Below are 12,149 nucleotides of genomic sequence, written 5' to 3' on the forward strand. Positions count from 1 at the left end.
GCGGAATAAAAAGAAAAATATTTATCTTTCAACTGGGGATGTAGCTCTGTGGTAGAGCATAAGCTTCGCATGGATGAGGTCCTGGGTTCAATCCCCAGCATCTTCAGTGTCACCGTTTGTCTTGAATCATTCACTAAAATATGTTTGCCTTTTCTGCACAATCAGAATTGACATAAACATTTTGACGTTCTGTCCACCACAGTAAAAAGGCGGAATAAAAAGAAAAATATCATCCTTTCAACTGGGGATGTGGCTCAGTGGTGGAGCGCATGCTTTGCATGTATGAAGTTCTGGGTTCAATCGCCAAGAGCCTGTTAAGGTTAATCATTTTGAGGTTCCGTCCACAACCGTAAGAAGGGGGAAAAGAAAAAAAAAATGTCTTGTTCTCACAAGGGGATGTAGTTCAGTGGTAGAGTACATGCTTTGCATGTATGAGGTTCTGGGTTCAATCCCCGGCATCTCCAAGAACCTTTTGACGTTTTGTCCACAGACAAACAAGGTTAAGAAAGCTGTTGATTGTCCTAGGTTCAGTTGCAGCGTCTTCAATTGTCTTGAATCATTCACTAAAATATCTTTGCCTTTTCCGCACAATCAGAATTGACTTAATCGTTTTGAGGTTCTGTCCACAACCGTAAGAAGGGGGAAAAGAACAAAAAATGTCTTGTTTTCACAAGGGAATGTAGCTCAGTGGTAGAGCGCATGCTTTGCATGTATGAGGTCCTTGGTTCAATACCCAGCATCTCCATGAGCCTGTTAAGGTTTTGTCCACAGACAATAAACAGAGTTAAGAAAGCTGTGGATGGTCCTAGGTTCAGTTGCAGCGTCTCCAAATGTCTTGAATCATTCACTAAAGTATCTTTGCCTTTTCTGCACAATCAGAATTGACATAATCAGTTTTATGTTCCGTCCACAACACTAGAAAGGAAGAATAAAAAGAAAAATAGTCTGTTTTCAACTGGGGATGTTGCTCAGCGGTAGAGCGCATGCTTCGCATGTATGAATTCCTCGGTTCAATCCCCAGCATCTCCAAGAGCCTTTTGAGCCTTGTCCACAAACAATAACCAGGATTAAGAAAGCTGTGGATGGTCCTAGGTTCAGTTACAGCATCTCAAATTGTATTGAATCATTCACTAAAATATGTTTGCCTTTTCTGCACAATCAGAATTGACATCAGCATTTTGAGGTTCCGTCCACAACCGTAAGAAGGGGGAAAATAAAGAAAAATGTTTTGTTTTCAACTGGGGATGTTGCTCAGTGGTAGAGCGCATGCTTCGCATGTATGAATGCCTCGGTTCAATCCCCAGCATCTCCAAGAGCCTTTCGAGGTTCTGTCCACAGACAATAAACACGGTTAAGAGAGTGGTTTATGGTCCTAGGTTCAGTTGCACCGTCACCCATTGTCTTGAATCAGTCACTAAAATATTTTTGTCTTTTCTGCACAATCAGAATTGACATAATCATTTTGACCTTCCATCCACCACAGTAAACAGGTGGAATGAAAAGAAAAAGTTTCCAATTTCAACTGGGGATGTAGATCAGTGGTAGAGCGTATGCTTCGCATGTATGAGGTCCTTGGTTCAATCTCCAGCATCTCCAAGAGCCTTTTGAGCTTCTGTCCACAGACAATAAACAGGGTTAAGAAAGCTGTGGATGGTCCTAGGTTCAGTTGCAGCGTCACCAATTGTCTTGAATCATTCACTCAAATTTGTTTGCCTTTTCAGCACAATCAGAATTGACATCATCATTTTGACGTTCCGCCCACAACAGTAAAAATGTGGAGAAGAAAGAACCGGGGATGTCGCTCAGTGGTCGAGCGCATGCTTTGCATGTATGAGGTCCTAGGTTCATTCCCCAGCATTTGCAAGAGCTTTTCGAGGTTCTACCCTCAGTCAATAAACAAAGTTATGAAAGCTGTCTATGGTCCTGGGTTCAGTTGCAATGTCAAGAAATGTCTTGAATCTTCCACTAAAATATGTTTTCCTTTCAAGAAATCAGAATTGACATCATTATAATTTTGAGGTTCCACAACAGTAAGAAGGTGGACTAGAATAAAAAGATGTCCTCTTTGACTAGAGATGTAGCTCAGTTAATCATATGCTTCGCATGTATGAGGACCTGGGTTCAATCCCCAGCATCTCCAAGCATGTTTTGAGGTTCTAGCCATTAACAATAAAAAATTGAAAGGAAAGAAACCACTGCTTGTGCTGCGCATTTGGACATTATCTGTGTAATGTCCTTGATTCAGTCCCTAGCAACTCCTAACGTCTTAAATTATTCATTAATAAATGAATGCCTTTCCAGCACAATCAGAAATGGCATCATTTTCATTTTGACGTTCCAGCCATAACCATATGAAGGCGTAATAGAAAGAAAAATATCTCTTTATCAAATGGGAATATAGCTCAGTGGCAGAAGGCATGCTTCACATGAATGAGGTCCTGGGTTCAATCCCAAACATCTCAGAGACTATTTTGGAGTTCTTAAACTAACAATAAAAACAATAAAAAAGAAAGAAAACACTGCTTGTGCATTTGGACATTAGCTGGGTAAGGTCCTAGATTCAGTCCCCAGCATCTTTGGAGGTGGATTATACGTGTTTTTTCTGTGCTCTTCAGTTCTTGTGATTATTCTTTATTTAAAAATATTTTTTATTATTTAATTTTGATCATAATCGCCCTTTACTGCCACAAAGGGTATGGCAAAGCCCAAATAAAAAAAATTAAAAAAGAGACAAACCTGTTGAAGATGTCAGTTAGACAACACCCAGACCGTTACCAACTCTACAGATCGTGTTAATCTTGCTGACATTTTAGAGGCTATTAAATTAATGAATGGCTCTGCTAATCTTTGGAATCTACGCTGTCTCAGACGTTGGCCACGCTGTCTGAAGTTCCTTTACGGAGCTCTAAAGAGCAAGTGCAGATTATGAGAGCCAATTCTCCGAACTTGAGGCTCATTGTCGTAACTGGTTCGAAGCATGCAAATCCCTCACATATAAATTAGATGATCTTGAAGGCCGTTTGCAGCGACAAAACATTAAGATCATCGATCTGCCCAAAAAGGTGGAGGAAGGTCATCTAACTCAATTTTTGGCAGACTTGCTTGTGCAAATTCTTGGCGCCAGTAACTTTTCAAAGCCTCTGAAGATCGACCAAGCCCATCGCACATGTCTGGTTGGTCTACAAACTCGACCACGAACAATGGTATCCTATCACGGATAAAGAGAAGATTCTGCATCTTGGACGGCTGTCTTCACCTATGATAAACAACGATGCGCTAATTCTCATCTTTCCCGATTTCACATCCGACGTCCTGAAGTAAGGAAACTAACAAAAAAGGCCAAAAATCACCACGGTTTGCTTTTCCCAGCTCGCCTTCTCATGACATATAATTAACAGAAACATGTTTTTGAATATGTTGAGAGGGCACAGACCTTCGATGACCCTGTTACAGTGGTGATCAATTCTGTGCCATCTCCATAACTCTCCGTATATTGGTCAAAACTTTTACTTTTAACTGTTTGGTTCTTTAAGCCCGCATGACAAATGTGAGTATAATTTCTTACAATTGTCAGTGCAACCATTTCGCTCGCATTTGCGACTAAAAATAGATGTGTGCGAACTGGAAAATTTATTTAGTCGCACATGTGCGATTTTTTAACTTAATTCACTTGGCCACGGTAAAACAACATGCTCTTCACACTAACTTACCGTACGTTCACACCGAAAGCGGCGAGAGCGTCAAAGTAGCCGGAAGTCATTCATTTTCAATGAGAGCCGGCGGCGATAGGCGGCGATAAGCGGCGAGGAGCAGCGCAGCGCGTCTTCGCCGGCGTGAGCGTCGAGGAGAGTTGAAATGAAGTCAACTTTATGGTAATGAGCTATGACGCGGTTCGGCGGCAAGCAATCAGAATGAAGACGTCCATCGCTTGATAGCAGTTCAGAGAACACAGACCAGTGAACTTTGGTTCCGACAACAGTTGTTCCCAAGGGTTTGATTATTGCGGTCGCCGGATTTCCAATTATTTAAAAAATTTTCCTAAAGGAACATACATTAAATAAGTTACTGGCGAGTTACTGATGTTCATTAATGATATATAAATTTATCTTAAAAAAGCAGGAATCTCACGCGATGTGACAGTACAAAACAGTACTGCTGCTTCAGGATATTTTTAAGACATATGGGCACATATTGGATAAATAGAGCAAAGCCACACCACACGCAACTTGATCTTCCATTGTTGTATGAATTTGATAAGAAGTGCGCAACATTTTCACGCTAGAAACATGTTTTATGCAGGAATGTAACTGATATGCTGCAACGGCTCCTTTAAATATGAGATCAATGTAACGAGTTTTGACGCTCTCGCCGCAGGAGCTGAAGACAGAGAGCGTTGTCGCCAGGGCGGCCAGAGCGACCTTGGACGCTCTCGCCGCTTTCGGTGTGAACGTACGGTTATGGTGTATTACATTGGAAATATATTGTGACTGTAGCACATGCTGACGCTATCAACAACAGCACATCTCTACTAGTTATTTACTTCACGTCAAGCGGTCTTTTGTGTACATTGCTAAGCAATGCAAGACAGCGAATGGCAGTGGAGCGGCCAACCTCAATTCAGCCATGGATGGCATATCGTGGCACATCTAGTGTGAGACCCAATTCAACATCAGCGCTTCTTACACAGACTTTGATGGGGACATCATTGTGTCTTTATGAATTTCTGATGAATGTATTACTCTCATATATATGCTTATTTGAGTGATTTCAGTGTTATTATTATTATTATTATTATTATTATTATTATTATTATTATTATTATCTACTGCAGGGGTGGCCACCCCTGATCTATTGTATTATTACCCATACCTGTGGCATTAGTGTCATTTATGTGTCCTTTTGTAAATAAAAAAGTCACCCTGTACAAATGCAGTCAGAGATGAGAAGGGAAATTAGAAGAGCACCATAAAATGTCACAATGAGAGTAGATTTATGGAAGCAAGGCCATAAAGGCACCTGCGTTCTGTTCTGTAACTCATGGTAAGGCACACCTGCACGTGCACCCACACTCATTTGTAATGACTGACAAAAAATATGAGTACCCGTGAACTTCAGCTGAACTTACAGTTGACAGCTCAGTGGACAGTGAACAAGATATATTGTTGACCATTGTTTTTTGGCTGTTTCATCACATCTGAAACAGGAAGGAAAGACCTTACCTGGACATGGGTAAGACCCCTGAAAGACCCTGAGATTCTATTGGTGGTGGACACCTGAGAGATTTGAGATCCTATTAGTGGAGAAGCTAAGGGAGGTGTGCCATTGTGTAAATTTGGGTGGAGTGTTATAACAAAGAAGTGTATTTAAACTGTGTGCTGGCCTATACTCATTAGACACTAGAACGACCTGTCTCTCTTGTTATCTCTGATGCTTTAACAATAAACTGCTTTGCCTAAAGACTTCAGACTTCTCAGACTTTGTCATTTTTTTGAGAACTTTGACTTAGAGATTTAGAATATTTTGCAGACCAGAAATTGTTTTTCCACAACATATTTGGCGCCCAACATGGGGCTGGACCAAGGACATGAAAAGTGGTACCGGTAGCAGTTCACTCAGAGACCAAAAAGGGCCCTAATAACTAAGGTGAACATATTTGCTTTAATAATATTTTTGATTTCTTTGAGAGTCGATGCTGTGGGTGGACCGAGTACCTGAATTTGTTGTTTATATGTACCTGACCAGTAAAAAGAACTTCGAAAACTAAATAAAGGAAATTGAAAATAATCTGATTAATCAACAAATTTGTAACAAATGATAAGTGATTCAAGTTTAATGTTTTAAAACGACTAAAGGTATAAAAAATAAAAAAAATTCTTTAGAAAATTTGCATGCTCTAACGAGTAAATGTATATGTGTGAATGCATGCATGGCTGTAAATAATATGCGTTTGAGTAAAGAAATAGCATGCGATGAGACGTGATGCCATGTGAGGAGGAGTGAGGAATGCGCGCGAGGCTACACAAGTTAGGATTGCTTTTGGAAAGTGCTTTAAGAGGGCAGTGGAAGAGCTTTGCTTCATGCTCAACTGAGATCTAACAATAGATTCTCACAGAAGAGCTTTGTGTGAGGCTCAGCCGAGATCTGAAAAAACTAGATTCTTGCAGGCAGAGTTATGTACTAGAGAAGCGACCACTGACCAAACCCCTTAAACCCCTGAGGAAAAAAGGGCTGGATCACCGCGAGTCGGCCTGTTGTTGATTTGTGTTGACTTATAATCTCTGTGAGATTTTGGATGGTGCAACGGATGTAGATTTATGTGTTATTTGTAAAGGCCCGGGCCAGGGATTATGGGGAAATGAAATAAAATAAAATAAATGGAAGGAAATAGGACCAAACCAAAGTGAGTACATAGAACGAAAAATCCACCAAAATATTGGATGTGCAGATTAATAGGACATTCTGAGAATTGTATAATTTGCGGTAGAAGTAAAGAAACTAAACCATCAATACCAGAAAAGGAAGAGATAACCATTAAGTAGTAAATATTAGGGGTGTAACGATACACCAAAGGCATGGTTCAATTTTGTTCACGGTTTTGGAGCCATAGTTCGGTTCGGTTTCTGTTTGTTGTGCAGTTAGGGTTGATGTCATCTTAACAGCAATGCTAAGAAACAATAGATTCACTTAATAACAAGAACATCTAGACTTTTTCTATATTAACTTTCCAGTCACATTTTAGTACAGTCAGGATACCCGAGTAATCAACAAAAGTTAAATAAATACCTCCAATATAGACTAGTCAGAAAAAAACAATTCTCTTTAGAGCAGCCATCTTAACTAAGTAAACTAAAATAAAAAATAAAAAAAACTGCAGGCTAGACTAGTGAAACATAAATGGGCTTGTTCTCTCTAAGGACATTTGGAATATTCAATTAAGTTTTTAGTTCTTCTTCAAAAACACCATAATGTCCACATTTTCAGGTGAGAAGCTTGATCTCTGTGCAGACAGACATTGTGATGCTCATTTTTGATTTTCTAAGTTTTCATTTAGATAGATAGGTTTCTGTCTAAATTGATGAAAAATATATACATATAATGTGTTTGTAGAGTGTTTTTTACATTACATATTCACCAGTAAAATACATTGCAGTTTTATCTAAAACTAATGTTACGATTGTAGCCGTATATAGGTTGTATTTTGCATCCCGTTAGTGATGCATGGATGGCAGTTATATCCGCGAGCACTGCGTATAAACCGAGGGTCGGGTAATAAAAAAATACATTATAATAATTAATTGCGGGTCAGTTGCAGGTGTATGTAGCGGGACATGGCAGTGGATCAGCGAAAAAGCAAAGAGTGAGCTTTGCAGAATGTGATATGATATGAAGATATGAGGCGCCCAATAAGGGTGGATATAGTCAGTGCAAGAGTAGCCTATACTGTACAAAGTTTCAGTTAAAGGAGTCATCAGGGGAAAATCTTCTCTCGTTCTGGGAGAAATAAGATCGCTTATTTCCACAACTGCAGCCCTTTGAGCGGAGAATCTTGTTCATTCCTACAACACGTGGTGTGAGCGAATGCAGCTGGAGGCGAGGCGGATAGGGATATTCCGATCCGATATTGATATCGGAAATAGGTCCGATATGAGTGCAAAAAACTATATCAGACTGATATTCTGATATAGATTCGCTCTAAACTCCGTTACAGCTATTCTATCCAGCAGCATCCAGAGCCAGTGTGCAAAGCCCACGTGATCACAACACTGCTTGCTAGCAAAGTCTCTAAGATTTAACATGGTCTTCACACTAAGTTATGGTGATAGAAATCTATTGTGATGGTAGCAGACGCTAAGGCAATGAACACCAGTGCTTTCCACACAGAAGACTTTACCTCAGCGGCCCGGTTCTGTGTGCGTGAGAATACTCCGTCACAGAACTCGCGTCCTCTGGTGATGCAGAGACGTGCTGGACACCTCTAATGAATTTAGCTTTGAGAAAAGTACGAGGACACGCGGAGAAGAAAAGCCTTTTACTAAATAGACTGATCCAGCTAATTTTTTAGGGTGACAATACATCCTCTTTTTCTCGGACATGTCCTCTATTTGGGACTTTAAAAAGGCATTAAGCCAGGATTTCTAAATCGCCTAACATGTCCTGGATTCTGCTTTTGTTTTCTTTAGCGGAGTTTATGCATTGCTTTATACGCAAACTTAGGCCAGTGTATCTCAATCTCTCAGCAGCACCAAAACGAGAGAAAGAGAGAGAGGGAGAGAGGGAGGGAGCAGATTTGACCTGTCAGTGGTGCACATGGATAGTAGGAGTGAAATAGTGGATTTCTTATTTTTTTAGTTCATTTTTTTACTTGAACACACTGAAAAGAAACACTGTCATGTAAAAGGTGGTAAATGCTAAACATCTTTGTTGTTTTAGTTGTCTGTTAAATAAGAATAAGAAATCATTCTGTTGCTGAGGGCCATTACAGTTTAAAAGAAAGAATGGTATTACTAATAAGAGGCATTGCCATATTTAATACATATTTAAAAAGTCCAGAAAGATAAAGTGCTCTGATAAACAGTGTCAGCTTTGCACATGAGTTTGCAGTTTTGTCTTAATATACATTGTACTTTTCCCATGTGGGTAGTAGGGTGGAATCTGTGCAATACATTATGCAAATAAAATGAATTTTAATAAATAAAATTATTCTTAAAAGTAACATTTTATGTGCTGTGGAGAAAATGTGTTTTAATCCAGCTACTGCAAGTATATTAAGATAGTAGTATATTATATATATAAGAAAATATGTGCAATATATTTTATTATAAAATTAATACGGTATGGGAACATTGGTGCAGCCATAATCTTCTTATGATACAAACACAGATCTGATCATGTAAATGTTTGTACAAACCATACTGCACAATTTTATTAACTTAACAATAACTTATCTGCTCCCCTGTGTGAAAGATATTTTTCAGCTCCAAACTGGATCAAAAATTCATCAAGAAGCTGTGTGTGAAATTGAAACTTTGGAGACTAAACCTTTAGTAGTTGTTCAATTAACAATGTTTTTTTTTTTCTTGTGTTCCTGCTCTCAGCTGTTTCTACCATTTGCTGATGGTAAAAAATATATATAACTGAAGTGAGCTTTAATTTGTATTTTGCACTTTAAAAAATATATTTTTGTTTATTCAATCAAGATATTTTTTAGGGTCTTTATATTATTCTTTAACTACTTTATATATATATATATATATATATATATATATATATATATATATATATATATATATATATATATATATATATATATATATATATTTATATATATATATTCTTACGTAAAATGTTAACATTTATGCAACCAATATTTAATAAATTGGTTTTATGTTTTTATTATGGCCGACCAGGCACATAATTATTTTGCTTTTATTTCACACCCGAGCCAAACCCAGAGAAGACTCAAAACCTGATTCCAAAGTATTTACGACCCAAAAGGAATGTGCCATGCGGCATTAAACAAAGAACGGTTCAGGACTCTTTAAGCTGCTTGTTTAAGACTAATGTTTTCATATAAACTTTACTCTCTTTATGTTTAATCATGTGTTTTGCAATGTTTCCCTTGCTCCTGTATCAATATCTTAGTTTAATTTCTCTGTATACAATGTTTGACTCCACCAAAGCCAAACGAACTCATAAGCGGTTTAAGTTTGGACTTTTCGTAAAGCTTACTTGCTGTACTAACTGATTGTTAACATTTTATGTTAATACGAGTGCAACATATTAACATTTTAAGAGACTTTAACATTTCTGTCCCAATTTGCATAAAATTTGCCTATGCAAATTCTTCTGCCTCGGACAAAGAGCCGTATACTTATTATTCCAGGAAGTTAGCTTCTAATTGGTCATGTTTCCATGGAGGGTGGATCCGAACCCGCCCTATAAAGCTTAGGACCAAAGCCCTCTCTCGCTCTCTCTCTCCTGGCTCCAAAGCAACCCCCTCTCTCCTCTGAAACGCGCTGTTTTGAACTTTTCTTCAAACTCTCTGCAACTTCCTCAGAAGCCTAAGAACGAGACCTAAGCATTGAAACCTCCAAGAGAGCAGGCGGAAACCCAGACAGAAAAGGGTTAATCGCACAGCTCGAACATTTCACAGCCCAGAATCTTCTTGCTGCTTCAGCTTCAAACACCGACCCCCCACTTCAAGCCTCCTGAGAACAAAGGATCAGCCAGCCGAACCACGTGCTCAACAACGGGAGCTCGGATATCACGGACAGACGCAAGTATCCACTTTCTTCCAACATCTAAACTGGTGTACACTAAATTCAACCCTAAAGGGACCCTAGAAGGGTTATATTGAATTTGATTGTTTGGTTTGCTTGGTTTGTTCTTACAAACTTCGAGGTTTTCCCATCATTACATCCTCTCAACCTCTTACCTCACGTTCATTACTCTTCCCTATGCTTGTATGAATGTGTGTTTGTGTTAGGTCTTAGTTTCTGTTAGAGTAGTCAATAAAGTTTAATTTTGTATAAAGAAAGGTGCTTGTGTATATTAATGAATCTAATGTCTTAAACTTTGATCTTGTTACCCTGCTCAAACTTTATAGGTTTTTATTGTAATAGCCGCGCTGGACGATTCGTTTATTCTGATCTAAAGAGTCGATTCATTTGAAGCCCCGTTCAAATGAATCTTCCTCCCGTTAAGCTAGTCCGCTATATAATGGTCCAGAAGGTACTTGAGCACTGATATCTAAATCATAACTCGCAACATTATAACAGCGGGAAAGGTGCGGGAAGAATAACCTTGAGCTGATTTACAACAGTAATAATGGTGTAGGTATGCGAGCACTTTAATCTACATTATGATTTGTTACAGATTATTAATGTAGATATGCGTGCAAGTTTATCTACATTATTATTATAAATTCCTACATGTTTATTGGTGGAGAATAAACAAAGCATTAAATATGTATTTTTACATTCGTATCGGTTCGTACTGAAGGCTGCAATATCTGTATCATATCGGAAGTTAAAATGTTGTATCAGGACATCCCTAGAGGCGGAGATGGCGCGGGGATATAAAAAGGGTGCCAGGAAATGCGGTGGAGAGTGCTTTTTCTTTTGATCTTGTTTTTTGTGTATTTTGCTGACATGATAGTGATTTTTGTTGTTTTTGCTTAACTTTCCTTTGGTTAAAATTATTTTGCATTGCTTTTACATTTACATTTACATTTAGTCATTTAGCAGACGCTTTTATCCAAAGCGACTTACAAATGAGGACAAGGAAGCAATTTACACAACTAAGAGCAACAATGAATAAGTACTTAAGGCAAGTTTCAGGTCTGTAAAGTCTAAGAAGGGAAGTATTAGTAGTTTTTTTTTTTTTTTTTTGTACAGTTAGTGTGATATTCAAAGAGGCAATTGCAGATTAGGAAGTGAAGTGGAGACTAAATAGTTGAGTTTTTAGTCGTTTCTTGAAAGTAGCGAGTGACTCTGCTGTTCTGATGCAGTTAGGGAGTTCATTCCACCAACTGGGCAGATTGAGCGTGAGCGTTCGCGAAAGTGATTTTTTCCCTCTTTGGGATGGAACCACGAGGCGACGTTCATTCACAGAACGCAAGTTTCTGGAGGGCACATAGATCTGCAGAAGTGAGTGCAGATAAGAAGGTGCTAGGCCAGAAGTCACTTTGTAGGCAAACATCAGAGTTTTGAATTTGATGCGAGCAGCAACTGGCAGCCAGTGCAAACGGACTAGCAGCGGAGTGACATGTGCTCGTTTAGGTTCATTGAAGACAACTCGTGCTGCTGCATTCTGGAGCAGCTGAAGAGGTTTGATAGAGTTCGCTGGAAGCCCAGCTAGTAGAGAGTTGCAGTAATCCAGTTTGGAGAGAACAAGAGCTTGAACAAGGAGTTGAGCTGCATGTTCAGATAAGAAGGGTCGGATCTTTCTGATGTTATAGAGTGCAAATCTGCACGATCGAGCAGTTCTAGAAATGTGGTCAGAGAAGTTTAGTTGGTCATCAATCGTTACTCCAAGGCTTTTCACCATTTTGGATGCAGTAATGGTTGCCCCATCCATCTGGATTGAAAAGTTATGGTGTAGAGTCGGGTTGGCAGAAACTACAAGCATTTCCGTTTTTGCGAGGTTCA

At 38.9% G+C, this 12,149-nt stretch overlaps 2 non-coding genes across 2 annotated transcripts; both read left to right on the forward strand.

Annotated features, from left to right (window-relative positions):
* Positions 1-392: 392 nt before the first annotated feature.
* trnaa-ugc (transfer RNA alanine (anticodon UGC)) lies at positions 393-464 on the forward strand. Its single transcript has one exon. It is a non-coding gene; the product is annotated as a tRNA-Ala (tRNA).
* A 209-nt stretch (positions 465-673) lies between these two features.
* Positions 674-745, forward strand: trnaa-ugc (transfer RNA alanine (anticodon UGC)). The gene has a single exon. It is a non-coding gene; the product is annotated as a tRNA-Ala (tRNA).
* Positions 746-12,149: the final 11,404 nt, after the last annotated feature.

The sequence above is a fragment of the Danio rerio genome, chromosome 21 (genome assembly GCF_049306965.1).
Source record: "Danio rerio strain Tuebingen ecotype United States chromosome 21, GRCz12tu, whole genome shotgun sequence".
Taxonomy (NCBI): Eukaryota; Metazoa; Chordata; class Actinopteri; order Cypriniformes; family Danionidae; genus Danio; species Danio rerio.